Genomic DNA, 27,587 nt, shown 5'->3' with positions numbered 1-27,587 from the left:
TGCGGGGTGGAACTAGATCTCGTTGCTAGTAGGCTCGACTCAATTCACTTGGTGATGAGAGCTCGTCCGCTAGTTGATCCCTTAAACCACTTTGTTTGCTTCCGCTATAGATCTAGTGGCCATCAGGTTTACCATCAGATCAATCATTTGAGATAGCGGGGTGGGGACCCCACACCTGGTATCTGAGCAAGGTTAGGATAGACTGGGAACTAAAATTCGTATTGTTTGAAAATTTCAGAACTAAGGAAATCTAGGTAGCTAATCCAAACTCCTTGCATTGGTGTTGCAGGAAAATACCGCACTTGAATACCAAAAGTTTCAAGTCTTTGAGATTATTTATAAGCAAGCACGTCGTTCCCCAAATTATTGTTTTCGGCGAGACGTGATGGAGATGCTGCTAAAGGTCATTACACCGCAGTCCACTCGCATTGATAAAGGATGGGAGATTGACTGGACCCCCAAAGGCGGGATTTACTACATCAACGCTCGGAAGTTAGGATGCCTGGCTATCGACTTAAAGAAAATCCGTTGGGGAGAAGAATTGAGAGTAGTGCAGAAGAATTGAGAGTAGTGCAGTTATACTACTTGTTGCATACACATTCGGGCGTCACTCTTGCTACTTCTGACGACACCGAGCAAACTCTCAATGAGTGGCTTTGGGACAAGATCACTGATGTAATTCCAACAAATAGAGTTAGAAATTTTGGTGTTCCAAGAGACTTATCCAAGAGTACGAACACCATAATTTACTACCCGCTTAAGGATAAGTATAGGGACTATTTTTCAGGAGAAATAGAGGATTGTAAGAATGTGACAACACATAAACATCATTTGTATCATTATATCTCAGGACAACCTGCCAGACATATCATATAGATATCCCAAAATGCTATGTGACCAAAAGTTATCCTAAGCCTCAAAAGGTTACAATTGTAGTAGAATTTCTATCATTAAAATAGGAGTTTTTGTCTTTGAGTTTTTGTCTCTCGGTGATTTGAAACTTGGATTTTATTAAAGTCCGTGTTTATTTAAATCTTGAACTCTAGCAATCATATCAAATTCAGTGTAAACCGTGTAGGCACCACCTGTCGCTCTCTATTCGACAGCACAAGAAAAGAAGCTCCTCCTTAAGCAAACCCAACCTGCGACCTTTAAGGGCGAGGGAGCTAATGTGGAGAGATATTGGGGAGTGTGGATGGAAGAAATGGACGACTATTTCGAGGCTGCAGGGACTCAACCCGAGAACCAGACCATGCTCGCAATGTTCCGCCTCTCTGGCGATGCCAAGATTTGGTGGAAACAGCATTGCAGAGATCTAAACATCAAGGGATCTTCCCAGTCGTGGGAAGACATCAAGGCTGCAGTGATAGGGCGTTACTTACCACCCGCTTATAAAACCTTGAAGATGAACGAGTTCTTTTCCCTTCGTCAGTCGACTTCTTCAGTCGAGAATTATTACTCAAAGTTTGTTACTCTTCGAAGGTATGCTCCTAGAATGAGCCTGGATCAGCAAGTAGCACGGTTATGCCAAGGGCTCATTGACCCCTTGAACAATCGGCTAGAAGCTCTCAAGCCAACAACTCTTCAAGATGCCTTGCTAAGAGCTAAACCCTTAGCTATGGAAATTCAAAAGGTCAATCAAAATAGGAGGAATCATGTGGCAAAAAGGGCAAATGTTTGGAATAATAGACCAAACAACCAAGCATACGAGTAGTGCCCGATAGTAGCAACTACCACAGTTATGGAATTTCCAAATGTACGTTGTTATGAGTGCCACGAATTCGGGCATTACCGATCTAAATCCCCCAAGAAGACTCAAGCAACCAGTGCCAATGCCATACCTCTAAATGTCTATGGGCGAGGTCAACCTAATGGAAGAGGAGGACGTGGAAGGGTAAACAGAGGGTGAGGGTGTGGAGCTACCGCCAGAGTGAATGATGCAGTGGTACAACCTACTTTGGGAGGTGAAGCAGATGAGAGAGCAACCTTGCATGCTGCAATTGACAATCCCAATGGTTGCAAGCAATACGCAATCATTCATACGCCAGGATCTCTCAGAGATGAACAAGTTAACTTCCTTATAGATTGTGGTAGTACTCTTTCATTTCTTTCACCCAGATGCATGAGGAAGCTAAAGCTAGATAAGTATCCAACAAGCAAACTAGTTGTAGAGTTAGCAAACGGAAAGGAAGTAGTATCTCAACACTCTGCAGGTATAATCGACTTTGACCTAGGGGGACACCCAACTTCTGCTGAATTTTGAACCCTACCTTTAGGATTCTTTGATGGGATACTAGGGATGGACTGGCTAAAGTAAACTCAGGCCCACATCCATTGTGCACAAGGAAACTTTACCTTTACAAATAACTTGGGTAATGAAGTCTTAATCCAAGGGGAAAATGGGAGACCTAGGGCTACTCTAGTTAAGGCCAACAGATTTTTGAAGGAAATGAGAAAGGGACAGCAAATTTATGCAGTAAAGCTCAACAAGGTGGACCAATCAGACACCAGACTTCAACCAAACTGGTTGAGGGAGTATGATGATGTATTCCCTGAAGACCTTACGAATCTTCCACCACATAGAGAGGTAGATCATGAGATTGAGACTATCCCTAGATGTGAACCTATCTCAAAGCGACCTTATAAAATGTCACTTCCATAGGGCATAGAACTTAAGGAACAACTTAGGCAACTCATTGAATAAGGATTCATTCGACCCAGTACTTCTCCTTGGGACGCACCAGTTCTTTATCAGAAGAAGAAAGATGGGACCTTAAGGCTATGCATAGATAACCGTGGATTGAACCAGGTAACTGTCAAAAACAAGTATCCAATTCCAAGGATTGACGAACTCCTGGACAGACTCCATGGCGCCAAAATTTCTACAAAGATTGATCTAAGGTCAGGATATTACCAAATCAGGATCAAGGAATCAGACATTCCAAAGACAGCTTTCAACAGTAGGTATGGACACTACAAATTCACAGTAATGTCCTTTGGTCTAACAAATGCTCCTGCAAGCTTCAATCGACTTATGTAGGATATTTTCATACCTTATCTGGACGATTTTGTCCTGGTTTTCTTTGACGACATTCTGATCTATTCTAAGAATGAGGCAGATCATGAAAAACATGCTCGCAAAGTACTTGATCTTCTTCGAGAGCACCAACTTTACGCTAAAGCGAGCAAGTGTACCTTCTGCTCACCAAAGGTCAATTATCTTGGATTTATCATATCGATCGAAGGGATTTCAGTGGACCCAGATAAAGTCAAGGATATCGTTGATTGGCCTCAACCATCCATTGTCAGCAAGTAAGAGGATTTCTTGGAATAACGGGATGGTACAAGATTTTTTTCAAGGACTATGCACGTATTGCTGCACCTTTGACGGAGCTCCTGAAGAAAGGAATGAGGATCGAATGGAAGACCGAGCACGAGTCTAGTTTTGCTAAGCTAAAAGAATTCTTGGTCTCAACTCCTATCTTAAAGCTTCCAAATTTCAGTAAGGAATTTGCAGTAGCGATCAATGCTAGCAAATTTGCTTAAGGCGGAGTTCTTACTCAAGAAGGAAGACCGGTGGCGTATACTTCACGAAAGCTGAGGGATCATGAGAAGAATTATCCTACTCACGATTTGGAACTTTTAGCGGTTATACATGCGCTGAAGTTGTGGAGACATTATCTTCTCGGATGCAAGTTTCAGCTAGTTACAGACCACAAGAGCTTAAAATGGATTTTTACTCAACCTATTCTCAATATGCGACAATGGCGATGGATAGAACTCTTACAAGATGTGATCTTGACATAAAGTATAGACCAGGGAAGGAAAATGCCGTTGTAGATGGACTTAGCCGAAAATCTTTTCTCGGAGCTATCTCTATTCCAAATAACCCTATCTGGGATAGAATTAAAGAAGCATCTTTGGTAGATCCAGAATACCAACGTATAGTATCATTAGTCCAGTAGAATAAGATGCCTGAAGCTAAAGATTACTCTCTTATGGGAGGATGTCTTTACTTCAAACATAGACTCTGTGTTCCCAGAGACCCAGCTTTAAAGAAGACTATTCTGTATGAAGCACACGACAACCCTACATCAGGACATCCAGGTTATTCTAAGACTCTTCATGCTGTCAGGAGGAGTTATGTTTGGTCCGGAATAAAAGGAGACATACTTCGCTATGTGAGGCAATGTCTTTCTTGTCAGCGGATAAAAGCCGAAAGAATCAAGTTACCAAGGCAACTTCAACCTCTTGACATACCCAAGATGAAATGGGAATGCATCAATATGGACTTTGTTACAGGATTACCTTCTACAGGAGGCTATGACTCTGTATTTGTGGTTGTTGATATGCTCACAAAAGCGGCTCGTCTAATATTCGTAAAGACAACCTTTACTGCTTCGGATATTAGCTGAGTACTCATCAAGGAAATTTTATGTTACATGGTTTACCCAAGCGTATCGTCAGTGATAGAGATGCCAAGTTTACATCAAAGTTTTGGACTTCTCTTTTCCAATCTATTGGGTCACAATTAGCCTTCAGCACAACGTATCATCCGTAGACAGATGGGCAGACTGAAAGAGTAAATCAAGTCATTGAGGACATTCTCAGGGCCTATTGTTCGCAAGAGCCAAAGAAGTGGTTACAATATCTTCCTTTGTTAGAATATGCTTACAATTCTTCCGAACATAGAAGCATTGGAATGTCACCCTTCAAAGCTCTTTATGGACAAGACTATTTAGCACCGCTTAACTTTTCAGACCCAACCATCAGGGTAGAAGCCTCTAAGAAGATGCTAGAAGATATGGAAGCTCAGACTAAAGCCATTCGCCAAGATATCCAAGCCACTTAGGATAGACAAAAGCATTACGCAGATAAGAATCGATTAGAACGAATCTTCAAGGAAGGAGAAAAAGTTTTTCTACGAGTCCGAAAGAAAAGCAACTTATCATTAGGAAGGTACAAGAAACTAAGCCCGAGATATTGTGGACCCTTCGAAATCACTAAGGTTGTGAGTGACCAGGGCTACAAGCTCAAGTTACCCGCAAACGTAAAGGTTCACGATGTATTTCACGTCAGCCTACTCAAACCCTACATTCCTAACCCGATCAACTCTTGGACTCAGATCAGATAGTTGTGCTAGCACAAGGAGTTCTCGAACTTCAACCTGATTACGTCCTTGAATCAAGAGAAAGAAAGCTACGAAACAGGACAATTACCGAGCCCCTTGTGAAGTGGAAAGATTATCCTGAAGAAGATGCTACTTGGGAGGATTATCCTAATAAATTCTTGAGATGAGGACATCTCAAAATTTTCACATTGGGGAGGTTGTAAGATCTCTGACCTCGAGCTAAAGATCACCCCTGTACTACAAAATAATCATATTGCAAAAAGTTACTAATTTTGGCAGTTTTTCTAAAATCTAACGATGCCATGATGTTTAGAATCTTATAGATCTTCCAAAAATGAATTAAAATAATTTTTGTGAAAAAAATCATAAAATAGTAAGTTTTTAATCACCCAACCCATCTAGTTTTGACCGTCTCGACAAATTGCACCTGTACCCCGAATTTGAAAAAATGCATTTCCGGACGCCGAGGGCTGCTAAATATGGAACGTACTCGGGATTATGCATCTTAGCTCCAGCTTAGTACAACAAGTTTCAGCATTAAAATCTGATTTGAATTGCCCGTCTTAGGATAAAATTAATTTTCCTAAGGTTTGTGCGGGGAGCACCGGGGCTCGGGGGCTGTGTGGGAACAAGCCCCAGGCCACTGCAGACTTGAGATAGTAGGAGAGGGTGCCCTCACACCTCTAGGGACTTGTGGGAGGCTTGCCATGCTTGAGAGAGAGTGTGAGAGTCAGTTAGTCTAAGTTAACTGGACACCTTGCAGGACATGCACTCAACTGCCCATGCAAGACTAAGTTTCTCACTCAGATGCATATAGCAGTAGAAATCGACCTTCATGAGGATGAGCACTTTATAAGGACATGCTCACACACACACAAACACTCATATGCTCACACACACATACTCAGTACACACACATACACACACTCCTACATACACATGCATTGGGGAGGTGCTGCCGACACACACAACTTCTAGAGGAAGATCAAAGGACGGAAGTGCTGCCCAATTCTCGCCACAAGAACTCCATTGGATCAGAAAATCAAGTAAAATTCAACCCAACCTATGGTAATAAAAGTTAATTTTCATGCTTATGCTGCAAATGTCTCTATCATTCTCTTAATCCTGCTTGTATTAAGCATAATCCTAGCTAATCTACTCTCTAATTCACTATATGATTAGCCTATTACATAATTTTAATCTCAATTGTCAATTATGCAAGTAATTAAACTCTCCTAATTATAAATTAATGCATGATTAGCAAGAAGGAATTAACCGCTAGCCATCACAGTGAATGAATGATAGAATTAAACCAACCTCTAGCAATCTGGTTAAATGATCAAATTCAATCTATCATTTCACAATGATCAATTAGCTAAGTTTAAAATTAAAATTGCATATGATTAAGGTGTAATTAGAGGAATTAATTCCTATGGTTATCTCTAGAAAGGAAACTCTCTCACCTATGCACATGGTAATTCTACAATGCATTAGTGAAGTAATTATTATACCTAATTCATCTCTAGTACTCTAATTAAGCAAGAACTAATTATCTAGGCCGAGTAATGAATTTTAGGGTCAATTCCCATAAGAACAAGTGAGATGCTACCCTAAATTGACGTAGCTATGAACAATTACCATGTCTTGAAGTAAATCTAATCCTCTCGCATAAGAGGAATTGCTCGTTGAGACTAATCTTGTCATCTTGGTTGTCACGATATTCTCGAACACTAGTTCTTTTTTTCCCCCGAATTTATCAATTTAAAGTAGTGAGTATAAAATGGCCCCAACAAAGAGGACTCGTTTTGGTGGATCTCACGACCGTGAGGCTGGCACGAGCAACTCTAACGGGAAGGGGAAAGCTCCCATGGTCGAGCAAGCACTGGCCATCTCACGAAGTAACGATGAGGAGATTGTTGACGTAGGTCAAATTTCAATTCAAGTATTGTTTAATTAACATTGCATTCAAGGAAACATATCCCCAAACATGTTGGAAATCCAACGGAGAGCACGGCATTTAAATTAAGTGTATTATTATCCAAGTAAGAAAGAATGATTTTGGAATATACTATCTGAAGTAGGAAAGATTGTTTGCTATGGAAACTTCAGCTCGGCCAGTTCATTTTCAATTCCAATGTTGATTTAGTCCTGATCCCCCTCTTGATCATCACAGGGGGCGGCTCGTGAGGATTTCGCAGTAGCTAGAGTTACTAGCTTAGGGCCTCTATCCACGACTTGCGTTCTTTGCGGTGGGATGTCCATGTCGTGCTTTTTATGCGGTGGACAAGTCTAGTTGTATGGGCAACTAGGTGACAATGGGTTGAGTTAACACTCGTTGAGGGATTTCGTGCCTCCAAAACATTGGAATTTTTAATGAAATGAGTTTTAAGTAAATTTTCACTAGAAAAGATTGTTTTGGTGCCGCTTGTAATACTATTTGAAGGGCTGTCCATGAATCTTGTGAATCGAAACTTAATCAAGGAACTTATATGTTGAACAACCATTGTGGTAGTAATTAGGACACACAAAGAAGTGTGAGTGTGGGGGTGGAAAGTGGGGGCTTGGCTCAGGTTGCCAATGCATATGAGAAGGGTGGTCCCGATTGGTTGGAAACTCTCTGTCCCCATAGTACAGTAAATGACGTTAGAATTGCTCATTACACCAAAAGCAGTGAAGTCCCAAGTGTACGTACCTCTGAAATCAATGGGGAAAAAGGCACTCGAGACTTCTCTCCTTCTGGAAGGTGAGTCTTATGACCGATAATTGGTTAGACATGCTTTCCCTTGCGAGGTGGAACTAGATCTCGTTGCTAGTAGGCTTGACTCAATTCACTTGGTGATGAGATCTCATCCGCTAGTTGATCCCTTAAACCACTTTGTTTGCTTCCACTATAGATCTAGTGGCCATCAGGTTTACCATCAGATCCGTCATTTGAGATGGCGAGGTGGGGACCCCGCACCTAGTAGTGATGAATTTCATTTCTATGCAACATTTAGCTACTCGTTTCTCCCACAAGCTTAATCATATTTTAATTTTGAGAAGTGCAAGAGAAAGGGTGTCAAAATATTCAAGATTCTCTCTCTCTCTCTCTGTCTCTCTCTCACTCACACACACACACACACACACACACACACACACACACACACACACACACACACACACCTCTCACTATCTCTCTTTCCAGGTACACACACAGGTAAACAAATACAACACAATCTATACACATATATACAAACAAACATCATCAAGTTTGTAAAAGCTAGTAAGAGAGAAAGATGTAGACAAGAGTAGAGAACACAACATATCATAAGAGAAGGAGATAGAGAATATTGAAAATCAATGGCTTGAAGTAATGCTCAAGATTTTCACACACACACACACACACACACACAAATGCACATACACCCACACCCACACCCACCCATCACACCTCTCACCTTCTCTCCCTTTCCAAGTGCACGCATAGGTAGACAAAGACAACCAATTTGTACACACAAATACAAAATAACATCATGAAGATGTGAAGCGTGTAAAAGAGAAATAGGTAGAAAACAATTAGAGAGCACAACAACGCATAATAGAAAGAGATAGAGAATATTGCATATCAATGGCCTAAATTCATACCCCCAAAACCACATGGAACCTCTTTTGGAGTTAGGTATTTAATTTTAATATTAAACTAAGTTGGTGCCAACAAAATAGAGGCCCCTCTTTAAGTATTTTATTAAACTAAGCTGGTGCCAAATAATTAGAGGCCCCTCTCTACACTTGAATTCTAGGGTGGTTTCTATCACTTATTGCATGAACCTTCACAGGGTAAATTTTCACTAACTTTGTACAACTGAGCCACTTAGGCTTAGAAAAATAATCGCAACACTTATGCTAAAATAAATGGCTGAGAAACATTATTGGATATACTATTGATTCCTTTGCCTCAATTTCTAGAGTTCCAATCTACACAACATCAATTAACTTATTAGTGGAAAATATAGATCACTGTAATTAACCACTACATGCCTAGTTATCCCAATTGTAATGCCAACCACATAAAATAGAGGGGCGGCTAACATTGTAGCATCCCTCTCACCAAGGATATCAATTATCCTCAGCTGCTTAATAGAGAATCAAGCAGGCATCCATCCGGATTCCTATCTAGGTGTCTATTGAAAGTCAAGAGATAGTGGTTATAAACCATGCTAGTGCATGTTGTGGTGTTCTTATGATCAATACTATGTGCAGGATTGAGTTGTTCTTCTTGGTTTAGAAGTGAAGGTGGATCCTTGAAAATCTTGTGTGTAGGTAGGGGTCCTCAAAAAGGTTGTAAAATATTGCTGCGTAAGACATTGTGAATATACCCGTGTGATGGTAACTCTAAATAAAATAAGTCATCATTAATGGCTATAAAAATCTTAAAAGGATGATAAAAATGGGGAGCAATATTTACAAAAACATTGGTGTCAACACTTTTAATCCTTTTTTCTAAAATTCAAAGCATAAATAATCACCTTTATTAAACTCACGTGCCTTGCAATGTGATGAATATGCTTAGTGTAAAATTCTTGTGAATGTTTGATAGTAGAATGAACACTTGCATAAAGGTCATGAAAATGTACAATGAAATCATCCACACTAGGTACAACATTAGAAAGATGTAAAGTACGAGTAGGAAGAGAATGACCAAACACAATCTCAAACAAATATTTATCTGTAGTAGAGTGAGTGGTATTGTTAGAAGAAAATTTTAAAATATAGTGGTATCATCTCATTTCTCTAGTTGAGAAGAAGCATAAGCTTTAAGTAAATCATTGAATTCTCACAAATGGTCAAATGGGTTCCCAACGAGAGGTCTATTCTCCTCATCCACCACATCTGCAGAAGTTGAGGCCTCCTATCTGTCTTGCCCTCTAGATTGGGGATGAAGAAGAGGTGACACATATGTTGAGATCAAAGCATCATCACTATCCAATGTTGCACAAGCACGCCTTGAAGAGAGACATGCTTTGAGAACAGGAGCAGTCCCACAAGTAAACTCCAAACAAAGGCCCTTTGGTCTACATAAAAACTCAATAAGACCACCAATGAAGTAAGAGCTACACTGCATGCATCCTCGCCATGCAAGCCCAGAATCCATGATTTTGTAAGCGGACTCTGGCAAGTAGTGTCACATGATGGTATTTGTAGAAGTCATGCCCATTGCACGAAATAATGACATACTCTCATCAAGGTAAACCGGAGGTGGTGCACCTTGCCTATGAATGAAGAATAGCATTGAACTATCACACTGCAAAGAAACATGACAAACACTTAGAATGTTATAATTAATCATTACATACACTAGGCACTTAAAAAAACAAAATCAACCTCTTGATGATCTCCACCCACATCCACAAATCCGTAAGATGAATGATGAATAACAATAACTCGACGATGAATAACCATGTCAGATGCTCTACTCATCTTCTCAATCCAATGAAGAGTATCACCTACTATATAGAAATCTTATTTTAAATAGATGCAAATAAAACAACAATAAGGTTTTCTTAGTATAGAAGATATTGATACCTTCAATAGATCCCAAAACAACAAGCCATCTAGAATCTGCCAATGTACTATGCATAAAATGAATGGCGGCTCTCACGTGATCCTCAGTGCAAGTATCCCATGGAGGTTGTGGGGGTGTAGAATGTAGGACACCTCCAAAAGGCAAGTCAAGAAACACAAAATTAGCAGCCCATGGAACGAGCCTACCATCTCTTCTATATCCACGAGCATCTGTAGACTGGACTTTGACCATATGCTCGTGTAGGGCCATCCATACAGGTGATTGCACAACAGAATGAACTCATGTGCAATGGTAATATAATACCTGATATAGCTAAACATATATGATATCTTGATGTGTGTAGAAAAGAATGCTCTCTAGGGAAAACAAATCTCACCGAATGATGCAAGCTCTGTGTGCCAATAGCACTTGTCAATTATAAACAATGAGAACACCAAACCATGGGTTCATTTTCATACCATAGTGCAATAAAAAAACAATTGCAAGATTAGAAATCCTTTGTGAGTTAAGAAAAATATATTTTTTATGGACACACCTCTCATGTCAAGCTCCTCCTCTATCTCGTGTTGCTTCCCCTTATGTTTTCGTAGAAAAACTATTAAGGAACACAACCAATGTAATGAAATTGGCCTATTTAACTTGAGAGTAGTGGAAATTAATGAGAGTACTTTTGAGGAATTACTTTGTGAGCATAGGGGGTGTACATAATTGAAGATAGCAACATAAACATAGCAATTAGTTAACTTAGCATGAGCAATACTTTTGCAAGAGAGAGAATTTAGAGAACATGACAACAGTTGAGGACCGGATTTATATGGAGCCGGTCCCCCCTCTAATAGGCATGTGTATTATGATTTCTCCCATGAAAAGAGACTTGTTACAATACAATCTTTGTGTTCCTTGTGACCTAGGTGATGCAATGAAGATGGAAATCTTCATCACAAGAATAACATAAACTTTGAACCAAGCTTTAACGATCCCAAGCCTCACTCCCAAAACCTCAAACATCTTCGAAGGTGGTGAGAGCTAGCAGAGAATGAGGGTAGGGAAGAAGAAGAAGAAACATTTCATAGGAGAAAGAACTAGTTCCTCACTTATCATAACTCTTCTTGCTAGCATACATAATAACATAGTAATGAAGATGGAGAAGATGGCAAGCTTAAGCATTGAAGCATGGCTCTTGGTTGGATTTGCACTCCATAGCCAAGACTGTTGGTGTAGGCTCTCAACTTATCAAGGATCTTGGAGAAGGAGTTGGAGCTCTTTCACTTTGCATAGCACACAATGAGAGTGTGTGTGGGTGAGTATACCCTGCAAGCAAGGCCTCTTCTTGCTATGGTCAACCCTCATAGGCTCATGCCAAGCCTAGCGAGCCACAAGCTTGGTCCATTTCTAGCAACAGGGGTAGTTTTGGGACAAGTGTCCCCCTTTCCCCTTTGAGAGAGAGGACTTGATAAATGCAAAAACAATTTAGTTAGTTCAAGCAATTTATCATTGGACTCCTTCTAAGCATGGCCAATAAGATTCAAGCACCTCATGAACATAACATGAGTAGGAGCTTCACATGTTCTTGCTATCTCTTAAGTCTTGGGGTTACCTTGAGTGTGTGTGTGTGTGTGTGTGTGTATTCTCTCACTAGTCCCTACAATATGGTCTCGCCCCCTCTTATGTAGAGATCGCTTTGACTTTTGGTGCTCAAGCACCTTACTCATCAAGCATGACAAAGCACTTCTAGCTTCGGGATGTTACCACAAGCATCTCAAGAAAGCACGACAAAGCACCTCAAGCACCTTAGTCAGCCAGCAGTACAAGCACCTCAAAGTAGGACAAGCACCTCAAGCACCTTAATCAAGCACGACAAGTACCTCAAGCATGACAAACACCTCAAGCAAGATTAGCACCTCGGGCTCCCAAGTCGCGCTCAGCTCTAACTTAGGTCAAAGGAATTTAAACACTAACCTTTGGAGGTCTTTAATGAAGATAACCCCTAAAGGTATTCTAAGCTCCATTGGTAGGCTTGCTCTTTGATAGACCATCTCTCATTTGGGTCCCATTGGCAGCATTAGGAGATTTCGGAGGTCTTTTGGAGGTTTTTTTAGAAGAGAGAGGAAAACGCGCTCCTCCAATGAAAGAAGAGTCTATGTTACATAGAAAAATAGATTGATATTAAGAAAACTTTAAAGAAGGTGTCAGTGGTTCTTGAAAACGGTCCCCTTTGCATTTAGTGCGAATGTCTTTTTCATGAGGTAGACGACGCTCATTTAATATGACTTTCATCATCATTGAGATTTAAAAAAATCATAAAACTGTCAATTGGTGTTGGTAATTGAAGCTTTTGACACTGCCAATGCCTCCGAAACATTCAAAAACCTTAAAAATGCCTATCTTCTTGCCTCAATCTGACACCCGGAGAGAGGGAAAGTCACCAAAAAAACCCTAAAAAGGGGATTTTGGATCATGCCGTGGGAGGGAACATCTGGAGAATTCTAGATGAGCCTTTGCGCGCCGTGATCCAACTTTTTAATTTTTTACCTCACAGCACACAGAGGGCCATTTGGAATTTTCCGGATGCCACCCCCCCCCCCCCCCCCCCCCCCCCCCCCCCATGCGCCGTGAGGCAAAATCTCCTTTTTAGGGCTATTTTGACAATTTCTCCCTCTCTGGGTGTTAGATTGAGACAAGTAGATAGACATTTTTTAACTTTTTGGTCATTTTGGATGCATTGGCGGTGTCAAAAACTTTAAATTCTAACACCACCCGATAATTTTATGATTTTTTTAATTTCAATGATGACGAAAGCTATATTGAATGAGCGTCATGTACTTCATGAAAACGACACACACATTGAATGAAAAAGTGACTATTTTCAATGATTTTTTGAAAAGTTAGGTTCACTTTTGAGAGTGTCCAGTTGTCCACTTGGACGTACACAACAAGTGCAAGTACATTTTAATAACATTTTCTAGAGAGATAAATAGAATTTCTTAGAAGGCCCTCCTAATGCCTGTTGAGATAGATCTATAAGCACATGTCTAATCTTTACCCTTGTTCCTGTTTATTCTCCCACATTAAGTGATCTGTTTAATATGAGAAAATCATTTGGGTTGGTTAGATAATAGATTTTATGATATTACCTCTCTCTTGAAATCATAGTCGTCCTCGACTATGAGGTAGAAGAGATAAATCCTTAGTCATTAGTCAATCTTACTTAGTGGGTAGAGGATCCCTTTTTACGCTACGACATCTTTCCAAGATGGATGACTAATCCATTTGGTGTTTGGGAGACATATCTGCCACAAGCACGTCTGCTCTTGAGTCCATTTCATTCTCCCAAAGTAGAGTGACAAATTCTACTTGGTGTTTGAGAGACGTTGTCATCATAAACATGATTCTAAGCATGCATACTATTTAATTTTGTGCACAATTTTTTTGAAAAAAGAGAACTAGTCTTATACGACAAAAACATGGGTCGTTTAAAAGAAATTTGTACACTTGCTTACTCTAATGTAGCATTGTAAGCATTGACAACGTTCATACTATCCTTAAGATGTATTCCTTGCATCCATCTAGCATCTTCAAAAGGATAATTTTTGAACTTAATAAGATACCGTCAGATAATCTTACCATGTCGTAGTACCTTGTCTTCATGCCGAAGGATAGCTTCGGGTTGTAGCACCTCTTCTTGGTCTTCGACTTTGGGAGGGTCTACAATAATTGGTTCACTTGGAGGATCTCCTTTGTAGGGCTTGAGTAGGCTAACATGAAAGGCATTGTGTATGAGCCAATGGTTAGGCAACTTGAGTTGATAAGCCGTCTCATTGATGGGCTTCAAGATTGGGAAAGGACCATAGTATCTTTCTGCTAACTTAGCAGAATACTTTTGGTGGCCCGTAGGATTTTTGCCCGTTGTTTTTCTTAATAATTGAGCCTTAGGAAACTTAAGTAAGACCCAATCATTTTCTTTGAACATTAAGGCCCTTCTATGCTTGTCAACAATAGCTTTTTGCCTTTGTTGAGAGATGGATATAGCCTCCTTAACCTTTTGAAAAGATTCTTGTAGGTCACAACTATACTCATCGGCAACAAAGATCTTCTCAGGTACTTGAGTATCAAGGGACTTTTAGGCCTTCCCTCAATGATCTCAAAAGGTTCCTTTTTCATAGAAGTATGTATAGTATTATTGTAGGCATACTCTACAAGAGGTAAGTACTTTTCCCATTGTGAGTGTTGATCTATTATGTAAAATAATTCTTGAGTAGATCAAGTATTGTAAGATTGGCTATCTCACTTTGGTCATCCGTTTGTGGGTGACAGGCTAAAGAGAAATTCAATCTTGTTCCTAGATTTTCAAAGAGACCTTTCCAAAAATTACTGGTAATTCTAGGATCTCTATCTGACACAATGGATGTGGGTAATCCATGGTGTTTGAAAATTTGAGATATGAAGAGAGTTGCCATTTGGTGTGCCTTAATAGTCTTTTTGACAGGAATAAAGTGTGCTTGCTTGCAAAACCTGTCAACTATTGTCCATACTCCCATAATCTCATGGATAGACTTGGATAATCCAAAGATGAAATCCATGGATATACTCTCCCATAGTGAATTTGGGATAGGCAATGGCTAGAGTAATCCAGGTTGCTTCCCTCTATCATATTTGGTCTTTTGGCATACTACAAATTTTGAAAAATACCCTTGTATGTCCACTTTCATGGTAGGCCAATAGAAATACGTCTCTACTCCTCGGAGAGTAGGTTGAATACCTCTATGCTCCGCATAGGAAGAAGCATGGGATTCATACATAGATTTCTCACAAAGGGAATGGGTAACACATAGGCTATTATTATGGAGAAGATAACCATACTGCAAGGTAAATGGTTTTTCTTTTTTCCCCAAATAAAGTATTGACATTATGTCTCTAAATTTAGGGTCAGTAGCATACTCATCTATCATAGAAGATAGATCATTGTGAGTAGCTATAGACACCGCATTAACTTTTGGTCGTCGTGAAAGTGCATCGGCCACTTGATTGTGATTATCAGCAATGTGAGAAATATGAAAATTAAATTGCAAAAGAAAATTTTCCCACCTCATTTCTTTGTCGGAGAGCTTGGTTTGTGTCATGAAATACTTGAGACTTTGGTGATCAGTTTGTAGAATGAATGGAGTCCCCAATAAGTAGTGCTTCCATGTGTCTAGGCCATGTAGAACAACTAAAATCTCTTTCTCATAAATGCCCAAGACTTATTAGTATTGAGCCTTTGGCTCTCATATGCTATGGCATGCCCTTCTTGAAGCAAAACTATTCCAAGGCAATCACCACAAGCATCACATTGGACCTCAAATGGTTTTGAGAGATTGGGAAGCATGAGGACTGGTTGAGAGGTAAGATTATCTTTGAGCTTGTCAAAAGCATTTTGCTCCTTAGCACTCCATACATACTCAACATTCTTCTTAGTTAATTCATGTAGTGGTCATGCTACTTGAGAGAATTTTTCTATGAAGCATCGATAGTATGCGCACATACTAATAAAGCTTCTTAGCTCATGTAGATTGCTTGGATTAGGCCATGTGTTTATTACCTCTAGCTTTGATGAATCCATACGGATACCATCTTGAGAGATAATATGACCTAGATATTGAATCTCTTGAAGGAAAAATTTGCTTTGCTTTCGGTTGAGAAAAGCGTATTTCTTCTCAATGCTTGAAAAATCACTTGGAGGTGTTTCTTATGTTCCTCCAAAGACTTGGAGTAGATGATAATATCATCAAAGAACACTCCAGTGAATTTGTGGTAAGGTATATATTTTTTCCCATTAGACAATTAAAGGTAGCTGGTGCATTAGTCAAGCCAAAAGGCATGACTAGATATTCATATAAAGACCACACATTGTTTGAAACATGGTCTTTAGGATATCTTCATCCACTATCCTTATTTGATGATAGCCACTTTTAAGGTCAATCCTATGAAGTAGGTAGAGACTTGTAGCTTATCAAACGGATCTTCTACCCGAGGCACGAGAAATCTATTTTTGATAGTGATATGGTTTAGTGCTCGATATTCCACACACATACGGTATGTACCATCTTTCTTTTGCACTAAAAGGGCTGGAGAACAAAAGGGAGAGAAATTAGGCCTCACCATCCCTTTGTCTACCAGTTCTTGTAGTTGCCTCATGATCTCCTCTTATTGAGCTTGCGAGGCTCGATAAGGAGGCTTGTTAAGCAGTGAGCTTACTAGAAGGAGCTCAATGTGATGGTCATCATCCCCTCATTTTGTAGGTAAGTCCATAGGGATATCATTGATGAACACATCTTGGAATCCTTTTAGAAAATTAGACAAGTCTAACTCTTCTTGATTCCTACCATTGACAATTGATGAAACATTAGGATCTTTTAGAGACTCTTTGACAAAAATCATGTATGCAGAAACTGAGCTCTTCATTGATTTATCAAAAGCAGGAGAATTTACAAGTGGAATGGTGCAGCCATGGTTACTAGCATCTATATACATATTCTTTCCCCTGTAAGTGAAATAGATTCTCCTTTTAGGGAACTTCATATTGGCATCCATGCGATCAAACCATGGCGGCCCTAGGATAGCATTCTCGTGTTGGACAGGAGAGATGAAAAAGTCTTCTTTGTTGACGTAGATTTGGACATGAAGCCTCAACTTCCCAATCAAGGGAATAATGGAGGCTTGATGTCCCTTTAAAGCTATGTTAGCCATTACCATATCTTCTATCTCAAAATCTTGAATGCCTAACTTGGTGGCCAACTCCGTTGATATGAAGTTGTGAGTAGAGCCAGGGTAAACAAGATAAACGTATCATGGTCTCTTACCTTTCCCCAAGCATAGGAAAGTGATGATCCTTCGCAAAACAATGAGCATTCTCTTTTGCAGATTCGATGGTAGGAGTCTCACTGCGAGCATTCCTTTTGGGACAAGAACGATAGCCATGTCCTTGCTCCCCACACTTGAAACACTTATGGTCCTTGCAAAAGGCTTTAAGATCTTTAAGAGAGAGTTTGTTTTTGCCTTTGTAAACTCCTTCTCCTTGGACCAATTATTGTTGTTGTTGTTGGAAGTACATTGGGAAGAATTTTGAGCATTGGTTTTCCCCTTTGTATCATTTTTGTCTTTGTTTTCCATGGGCTTGACATTCCGTCTAGCCCCTTGATGGAAATTGATCCATGAAGCAACTATGGTGTCATGGATTACTTCACTAATAGAACTAGGCTGTTGAGAGTTAATGTATTTGGCCATCTCTTCAGGTAATCGCGCACAAAATTGCTATCTTTGCTCAACAAACTCTATCTTTTGAAAGAAAATAGCCTTGATATGTAAATCCCAAAACTTTTCTACATACTTGTGGATAAACTCATGAGAGAGAAGCTTCAAGATGCACCATTTGGTAAGCACTTTGTCCTTTGCATCGCTTGCAAGGAATTGCATCATGATGGAAACTCGTAGAGATTTCCATGTCTTTGGGGCTTCACCTTTGACACCAAGGCTAGCCCACCATTGATGATGTCATTTTTGAAAGTGCATAGCTACATGGTGTAGCTTGGAGGACTCCCTAAAGCCCTCGTCTCCAAAGGCTGCATCAAATTGTTGGATGAAGGCTAACACTGTTGGTAGCACCAAAGGTGCCATCATATGTGAGAAAAGAGATACTCTTTCCTCCCTCCTTGAACTTCTTTAGCTTTTGTGATCTTCGCCATGCAGGGTATGATTTGTGATGTCCTCTCATCCTGTTCTCTAGGAGAATAGCCATAGCTTTCATCGAAAGAGGAGGAAGGTGAAGAAGAAGGAGAAGAGGGTGACCTCTCCCTAGCCTTTTTCTTTCTTCCTTTTCGGAATGACGAGGAGAAGGACTATGTGTTGATCTTTTCCTCTTGGGAGGAGTAGGCGATCGTTTAAACTGCCGTCTTCATGGAGCCACACCTTTAGAGGAACTTAAAATTTCATTGCTTTATTGCTCTTTGGATTCCTCCTCTCGTATAGGAGAGAGTCTTTTTTTGGGAGTCTCTTCAAGAGGCCTCCTAAGCTCTGTCTCCTCTTGGAGAGGAAGGAAAATCCCATAAGCGCGAAGTTGTTGAGTAACTTCAACTTGCAAGGCAGGGTTGCCCATAGCTTGCTGCAACCTAGTTATGAGATAATTCACAAATACGGGAGCATCATCATTAGCACCTTCATGTGAAAAATCAAAGCTATCAATGTTCATTCTACTCTCTTGGTTATTGTCATCCATGTTAACAAAATTTATGTATGTACTTAGTATATGCTTTGGCAATTCAAAACCTTAGTTGCCACTCCTCGTAGCCTTTGAAAATTGGCTCTTAAGTATCTACACCCACGGCTCTAAGTGGTTAATTATAGAGAGTAGTGGAGTAAGTCTAACATAGCGGAGTTGCTGGCTAGCTCCTTTTGGACTTCTTATGGATCAATAATGATAAAGCCGTACGAAATTATAAAAAGACTCCATTATTAATAAGTCCAAAGATCCCAAGGTGTGCACCATATCCCACATAGTGGGCTCAACAAAACCGATAGTAGATCCCAGTTCCACTTACCCTAATATGATTAAAAACATCAACCATTTATAGGCTACTTAAGGACCTCTCTTCTTAAGCAAGAAAAGAGAAACCAAATGCTATGATACCAATGTAATGAAATTGATCTATTTAACTTGAGAGTAGCGGGAATTAATGAGAGTACTTTTGAGGAATCACTTTGTGAGCGTAGCGGGTGAACATAATTGAAGATAGCAACATAGAAATAGCAATTAGTTAACTTGGCATGAACAATACTTTTGCAAGAGAGAGAATTTAGAGAACATGACAATTTTTGGGGACTGGATTTATGTGGAGCCGCGGTCCCCCCTCCGATATACATTTGTATTATGATTTCTCCCATGACGAGAGACTTGTTACAATACAATCTTTGTGTTCCTTGTGACCTAGGAGATGCAATGAAGATGGAAAGATTCATGCATCACAAGCATAACATAAACTTTGAAGAAATATTTAACTAGCCCAAGCCTTAGTCCCAAGATCTCAACAACACCTTTGAAGGTGGAGAGAGTTAGCAGGGAATGAGGGTAGGGAAGAGGAAGAAGCAACATTTCATAGGAGAAAGAATGGAGATGGAGAAGATGGCAAGATTAAGCATTGAAGCATGGCTCTTGGTTGGATTTGAACTCCATAGCCAAGAGTGTTGGTGTAGGCTCTCAACTTCGCAAGGAGCTTGGAGAAGGAGATGGAGCTCTTGCACTTTGCATAGCACACAATGAGAGTGTGTCTGAGTGTGTGTGGGTGAGTATACCCTGCAAGCAAGGCCTCTTCTTGGTTTGGTCAGCCCCCCTCTTCTAGCTCATGCTTGAAGCTCATTGGCTCATGCCAAGCCTAGCCAACCACAAGCTTGGGCCATTTCTAGCAATAGGGGTAGTTTTGGGACAAGTGTCCCCCTTTCCCTTTTGTGAGAGAGGACTTGATAAATGCAAAAACAGTTAGTTAATTCAAGTAATTTATCATTGGACCCCTTTTAAGCCTGGCCAATAGGATTCAATCACCTCATGAAGGTAACATGGGTAGGAGCTTGATATGTGTCCTTGCTGCCTCTTAAGGCTTGGGGTTACCTTGAGTGTGTGTGTGTGTGTGTATTCTCTTACTAGTCCCTACAATATGGCCTCGTCCCCTCTTATGTAGGGATTGCTTTGACTTTTAGTGCTCAAGCACCTTATTGATCAAGAATGACAAAGAACTTCTAGCTTGGGGGTGTTCCCACAAGCATCTCAAGCAGGCACAACAGAGCACCTCAAGCTCCTTAGTCATCCAATAGGACAAGCACCTCAAATCATGGCAAGCGCCTCAAGCAGGACAAACACCTCGAGCTTGGGTCGGGTTCCCACCTCAAGCTCAACCCTAACTTAGGTCAAAGGACTTTAAACACTAACCTTTGGAGGTCTTTAATGAAGCTAACCCTAAGGTCTTCTAAGCTCCATTGGTAGCCTTGCTCTTTGATAGACCATCTCTCATTTGGTTCCCTTTACCATTGGACCCATGTTGAGATAGATCTATAGGCACATGTCTATATCTTAACCCTTGTTCCCTTTAATTCTCCCACATGAAGTGATCATTTTAATATGAGAAAACCATTTGGGTTAGATATTAGATTTTATGACAACCAAGAAAAGAGATTAGTGAGCCATAGCAAAGAGATCAATAAAACTACATGCTCACACATGTCATAAGATTAGTTAACCTTTTCTTTTATGCTCACACCTATCATTTTTGTTGCAACAACGATTATCTTGTGTTGCTTCCCTTTAGCTTTAGGGAGAGACCCTATCAAGAATACATTAATCATTTTCAATAGCAATGCACAAAATTCAACAAAGACTTTGTTGTATGTCACAAAACATAGAAAAAGTCATTAAAGAGACTCACATGCATGAACGGATCTATTATCATGTATGGTCTCCCTCCTTGCATCCACATCGGATGTGTCAATAACTGTAGAGGGATTTGATGTCCTCTGTGCATTGTGGATCTCTCTCTCATGAATCAACAAATAATTTTGATCCATGTCTATCCACCAAGGACAGTGATCTAGCTCCCATTGTGATCGATGATGCATAGTGGGGGGATATATGCTATCCTCACTATCAACACAGACCCATGATCTAGCAAGCAAAGGAATGACTAGAATGTGTTGTTTCCCCAACAAATGATAGAAGTATCTAACAAAAAATATTATAGCAAACTTTAGATTGTCACAATGAAACTCACAGAATAAAAAATAAATTTACATTTTAGTGATCACTACCTATATAGGAGTCTTTGTGAAGCCATTCTATATAGTAGTCAATCTTCTTAAGAGTTTGCAACTTAGCATCACTATTTCTGCCCTCCAAAGACACCTCTAATGGAAACATGAATTTACGAGCCTCTACTATCATCTCTCCATAGTAGAGCTTCGATGTAGCTGCTGGAGGAAATGTGATTCCATCAAGCACATCCACATAGTCAAGCAAAAGTATCTCAACACCATCAAGCACTCTTTGTATAGCACCCTCTCTTTTCAACCAACAATAACAATCAAGTGATATAATTTATGAAAAGATAAATTATAAAAGAAGCAACTAAAGATAGAAACCCAAACTCTTTTGACCTACCTACGGAATCTATGGTCACCTCGATTCAATCCATACGCCACTTGTGTAATCTTGCTAGACTTCAGCAATGATAACCATAAGATCTTATTTTTCAATTTTGCATCGTGAAGAGAAATTAAATTAAGCTTCTCTAATGTTGCCCAACTCTCTTGGCCCCATTTCAAACTCACTACTTTATGTTTACCATGTTGAGGATCAACAATATTCAAAATCTGTCACATAACTTAAAACAGTACTTAAGACAAACAATACAACCTAGTAAGAAGAACCATACCTTTCCAACACGATCCCCATATTTAATGTACAATTCTTCGATTATTTGTTTCTCTTCTTGTTTCAAATACTGTGGCAATAGAGTATCTTTCTTGCTCTCTATCTTACTTTGGAGCTCCTTTGACATTTGAACCTTTCAATAACTATTAAAAAAAACATTAAATCTATCAATTTTGTATCACCGTTATCTCTATCCAGCTTGCCTTTGCCTTTATTACTTTGTGAGTTCGTGCTTTTGTCTTTGGCTTCAAACTCCCAAGCCAAAAAAAGAATCCTATCACATTTTTAACAACGGTTGCCAGACCTCGTGGAGTATTGGTACTTCCATCCCTCTCAAGCTTGCCTTTTCCCTTGTCCTCTAGCAAACTCGTGCATTTGGATTCACAATCACGAGCCAAACAAATTGACTGCTTCCTTGAGAACTTGACCCGTGCACATGCCGCTATTAACTAGAAACTGGTTGATCCAATCTCCATAGCCATGTATTGGTGATATTCATTCGAGTTGTTGGCACTCGAGCGAGGGGGGGGGGGGGGGGGGGGGGGGGGGCAACTTGAGGTACAAGATCTGGAGGAAAACTCAAATTCCTCTTGGCACTACCAAAGGACCTTGGGAAGTTTCCCAAGCCGCAAAAACTATCGTGCCTCTTCTCCTCACCGCTTTACTAAGTCCTTTGAGGCCCTTGCAAATCACCTTTCCAAAGATTCTCTAGGATCCCTCCTTCCAAAAAGCCAAGTTGGCTTTCCCCCTCTCTTATGTACAAAGGTGCCCACCACATTTCACTTCATAGTGTTTAAAAATGCTGGGTGAGAAAGGGTGCACGGTTGCTTCCAAGAGAGGGGGAGGAGAAAGGAATGTCACCGTTAAGCAAGGCAAGGAAAGAATTGGGGGGGGGGGGGGGGGGGTGGGGGGGTTTCAAGATGCAATACCAAGCAATGTCGGTCTTGTGTATCTGTTGCATGCATTTCAAAACGCAAGGGGAAACGCTATGCGCTAGATGGCACCAAAGCTCGCATCAAATCCAATCAACCTCTTCCTCAAGGGTGGATGCATATAGCTTCCTACTATCATAAGTTGGCTAGAGCTCGACTTACTAGAGGCAAAAGGACCATTTACGATCTTGACACTAAAACTTGGAATGCACTAACTCCTTATGTATTAAAATGAAGATAGTTCGAAAGGATCAAGTGGAACATGAAGCACTGTATCGGCTTATTCATCAAGAGAATGCTAGTCCAAGGCTTCAAGAACCACCCAAAGTCCTCTACAGACCACTGAAGAAGCAACCTCCATATAAATAGAAGCGGGTCCGCTGGACTGACAATGTTTAACTGATCAATGCTTTTTGAAAATTTTAATATTTACTAGAATTCAAGGAAAGGGGAAAGGAATGTAGATGGTGAAACAAGCTGCTTAGCATGTGGCTGGATTGGTAAATCCTAGGGACAATTACCGTGGTAATTGGTACATTGCACAATCGTCCATAAGTCCAATTGGAAGACTATAAATACTGCTCATTACTTGATTTTTGGGATCTCGATCCCTAGTAGTTGACTACCTGACTAGAGCTTGGCGTTTTATATCTCAAAGATCTTTACTCTCTTGTAATTCTAATTAAACTATGAGCATACTTGATTCATTGTTGTACTTGTACACATTGATCTGATTTGAATATACATTCCAATTTGAGTCTCCAGTTCCAGTGTCCATTCTCATTTCCAGTTCTAGTGTTTAGTGTCATTTCCAGTTCTAGTATTATATTTCAATTCCAGTGTTGTTTGATTTTGAATTCACAAACTAATTTGAACAAATTCTAACTACCAATCTAGAATAACTGCCTTAAAGTGTTCAGCTCATTCCATGCACTCATCCATAATATTTTAGAGACATCTGATTGGTTTGCTGGCAGATATATATGCCTTAAACTTTGACCGATGGGTTCAAACACCAATAACTTTAGCTCCAACACAAGGGTCCAAATGATTTATAGGGAGCATTGCTTGCCCCTCTCTCCACTCACAAGCACCTCTCTAGCTAAAGCTAGTGGTAGCAATGGCCTCATGACTAGAAATATGGCGTCATGGCCACTATGGTTGCCACCACATTTTCCATGTTGATCTCCTCTATCAATTCTATATCATCATTATCTCTGTCCACCTTGCCTTTGCCTTTGTCTCTCTGTGAGTTCATGCTTTTGTCTTTGGCTTCAAATTCCCGAGGCAAATAAAGCATCTTGATTGGGGGTAATAGTACTCTATGGCTCTCAACGAGATGCCTTGGCCCACCAAGGCTCTAATACCAGGTGAAAGTAGATGAGTGAAAGTGTAGAGAGAGAGAGAGAGAGAGAGAGAGAGAGAGAGAGAGACTCCTCAACCAACCAACCAACCTTAACAATGAATGAATGATGCAAATACAATGGGGGCAATAAGTTTTATATTTACCCACCTAAGTAAATTTCTGTACCCAATCTTTGACAAATAAGTACAAAAAATTACCTAAAAGCCAAAATAAATAATGGGATCACATTGGGTAGATCACGTGAGATGCCATAACTTTAACAAAACTTTCCTTTAGGTTTCTTGTGTAGAATGAGTGCGTAAGCCAGCTTCTGAATGTGTGTTTGGGGGGGGGGGGGGAGGGACACACACACACACACACACATAGAGAGAGAGAGAGAGATGTGGCGAACAGCGAGCTCTTAGCTATTTTTTGATGGCTCACCATCGTTTAATATAAAGGGTAAAGGGCCCAATAAGTGGGCGTCCCTAAAGAGGTATATGTCTACCCCCTCAATAGTATAGATTTTCTTCAGAAGGTGGATGTGCGCGTCTGAGTGTTTGAGTGGTTAACAGCAGAAACACGTGTCTCTTGCTTGTCAAATCTGGGGTTGAGCCTTGTTGGAAATTCTGATCTAGTTATCTCCATTGCCAACTCCCTATTGGTTGCCACTTTTGTTACACGTAAAATTTTGTGCAACATCGAACAACTTGCGTGCTACCTCGTTCATGCTATGGCTTCTGCTCTGCGAATGTGCATTCTGCTTAGCTATCGATTGCGCCTCGCCAAGCTTAAAATAGCACAGCATAGTACTAGCAATTTGTCAGCTTGCTTAGGTGGCCTTGGTACTGGCCACCTAAGGGAAGAGGGAAATCAACAAATTTTCGGGTTGTTCCACCCTCCCCACCCCTCGTTACTAATTGACATCTCCTTTTGGGAGGTGGGATCAATGGCTCACAATCACCGGTTGATTGTGACCGTTGGATTTCCTATGGAATGCAAGAGATTCCCACTTTCTTGGATCCGGGACTTGAACCCGTGACCTTCTCCCCCACGGAATTGACTCTAACCACTAGGCTAGCGGGCGTTCGTTGAAAGGTATGTGTGTGTGTGTGGTAAGTTTATAGATCACGGAATCGCAAACAAGTTTACACCCAGTTCACACCTAGTTCACACCAAGCTCACATTGAGTTCACACCAAATTTGGTGTGGTGTGTAGACCCTCCCCAATTCACACCTAGTTCACACCATGTTCACGTTGAGTTCACACCGAGTTCACACCGAGTTCACACCAAATTTGATGTGGTGCATATACCTCCTGAGTTCACTCTTAGTTCACACCTAGTTTAAATGGCGATCGGACGGCCCGGATTGTACATGCCTCGCGATGCCTACTGTGGGCCATTGATCCCACCTCCCTAGGGAGGTGTCAATTAGTGATGAGGCACCATTGTCACTAAATGATACCTCCAAAAGGAGGTGGGATCTATGTTTCAGGATGGGCATCGCGAGCGGCAAAAATACAAGCCGTCCGATTATTTGTGAATGACGTGTAAACTAGTCGAGAACTTAGTGTGAACTATGTTTAGTGTAAACTAGGTGTGAACTGTGTCTTGACTTCAAAAAGTGCACAATTTCGGGGGCAATCCGCCAATGTTAGGGCCATTGAATGAGGAAGAGCCCACCACTTGCATAGATTTTCTTCCACTTTACACACTTGCGTTCTTCCTCTCCCTTTCATTTTCAAAATCTCAACACATAGGCAACTCTGCTAGTCATCACCATCTCTTTCCCTCCATCTCGTGGACTAGTTTATCATGTGATCTATGCCATGAACTATGTGTGAACTGTGTTGGGGTGAACTAAGAGTTTATTTGGTGTGATATGAGAGTGAACTAGATGTGAACTATATCAAGCCTTTTCTTTTAGGTGATCATGGATATTCAAGAGAATGGAGCCACAAGTCACATATTTTCAGATGCTTTCACGACACACGTGAAGTGGATGATGGTTACCCAAGCTCCAAGGAATCAAGCAATCATGGGGAAACAAGTGTAGGCCATATGGATCATTGCAAGGGCACATGGCAACATAGCACTCGACATATGTTCTCGATGTTTGATCCATACAACTATACTTCTCGTACATTCTACTCTTTTGACAAAAAAGCTCATGCAATGATGAGGCTTGTCCTACAATGAGATAAACCTATGACCTTGGAGGAGTCAAAGGAATGTGATCTTCAGGGTTTTCTTGATTTCAAGAGATGGAGGAGGATGACAGATGCCCTTTGTTTGAAGAGGGAGTCAGATGGAAGAGGCTAATTGTGCTTGAGAAGTGCGTCATCACCAAGGGTAGTGTACATAGAAGAGTGGGAGTGCATCGTGCAATCATGTCACTTAAGCGAGGATGGAAAGCCCCACCTGGAGGTATCTGACTCTTCAACCTCAACAAGATGTGGTCCATGAATATTAAAAGGTATGGCATACCTTTGGCTTATGTGAAGAATTTACTATCATCATGTGTCTATTCAAGTACAAGTAATTCCATGTCACAATCCCAACTTCCAACAAATAGAGGGAGGTCTCCTTTTCTACCATATCAAAAGAGGCCAGACATTTCTACTCTAAGTGTATGCCTAAACCAAAGTGAGGCTTTCTAATCACTGAGCAAAAAAATCGAGCAAAGGCACACTCCGAGCAAGAGTTCGAGGGTAAATTTGCACAAGAGTAACAATTGTGAAAGAAAATAATTATCCCATGCATGTTATTTTTAGTACCACAAATTTGTGAACCGATGTACATAGTTAGATTTTAGAATTATTCATAAAATTTATAAAATTGTATACTCGACACATACGCAATTCTAGGTAATCCTCTCCAAAATAGTCCACCAAAAATTTAGCATGTACATCTCCCAAAAAAGTCGACACATGAACTACATAACCTATGATGCTATTCGAGAACATCCCAAAGCTTGGAACAACTCTACTTTTGTAAGTCCAGATTGATGCACAAACTCATGGGCAATGGAGTCCAAACCAATATTCTAAAAAACACAAAGTAGATGTGCTTGCAAGGCACGTATGCAACACGTTTGCTATCACGTCTTTGAAAATCCTCACACGAGCACCGAGGGAAGTCTGCAAGTGTGACAGCATACGTAAC

Source organism: Adiantum capillus-veneris, chromosome 22 (assembly GCF_014529385.1).
Source record: "Adiantum capillus-veneris isolate H3 chromosome 22, ASM1452938v2, whole genome shotgun sequence".
Classification (NCBI taxonomy): Eukaryota; Viridiplantae; Streptophyta; class Polypodiopsida; order Polypodiales; family Pteridaceae; genus Adiantum; species Adiantum capillus-veneris.
Note: the sequence above shows the minus strand (reverse complement) of the source record.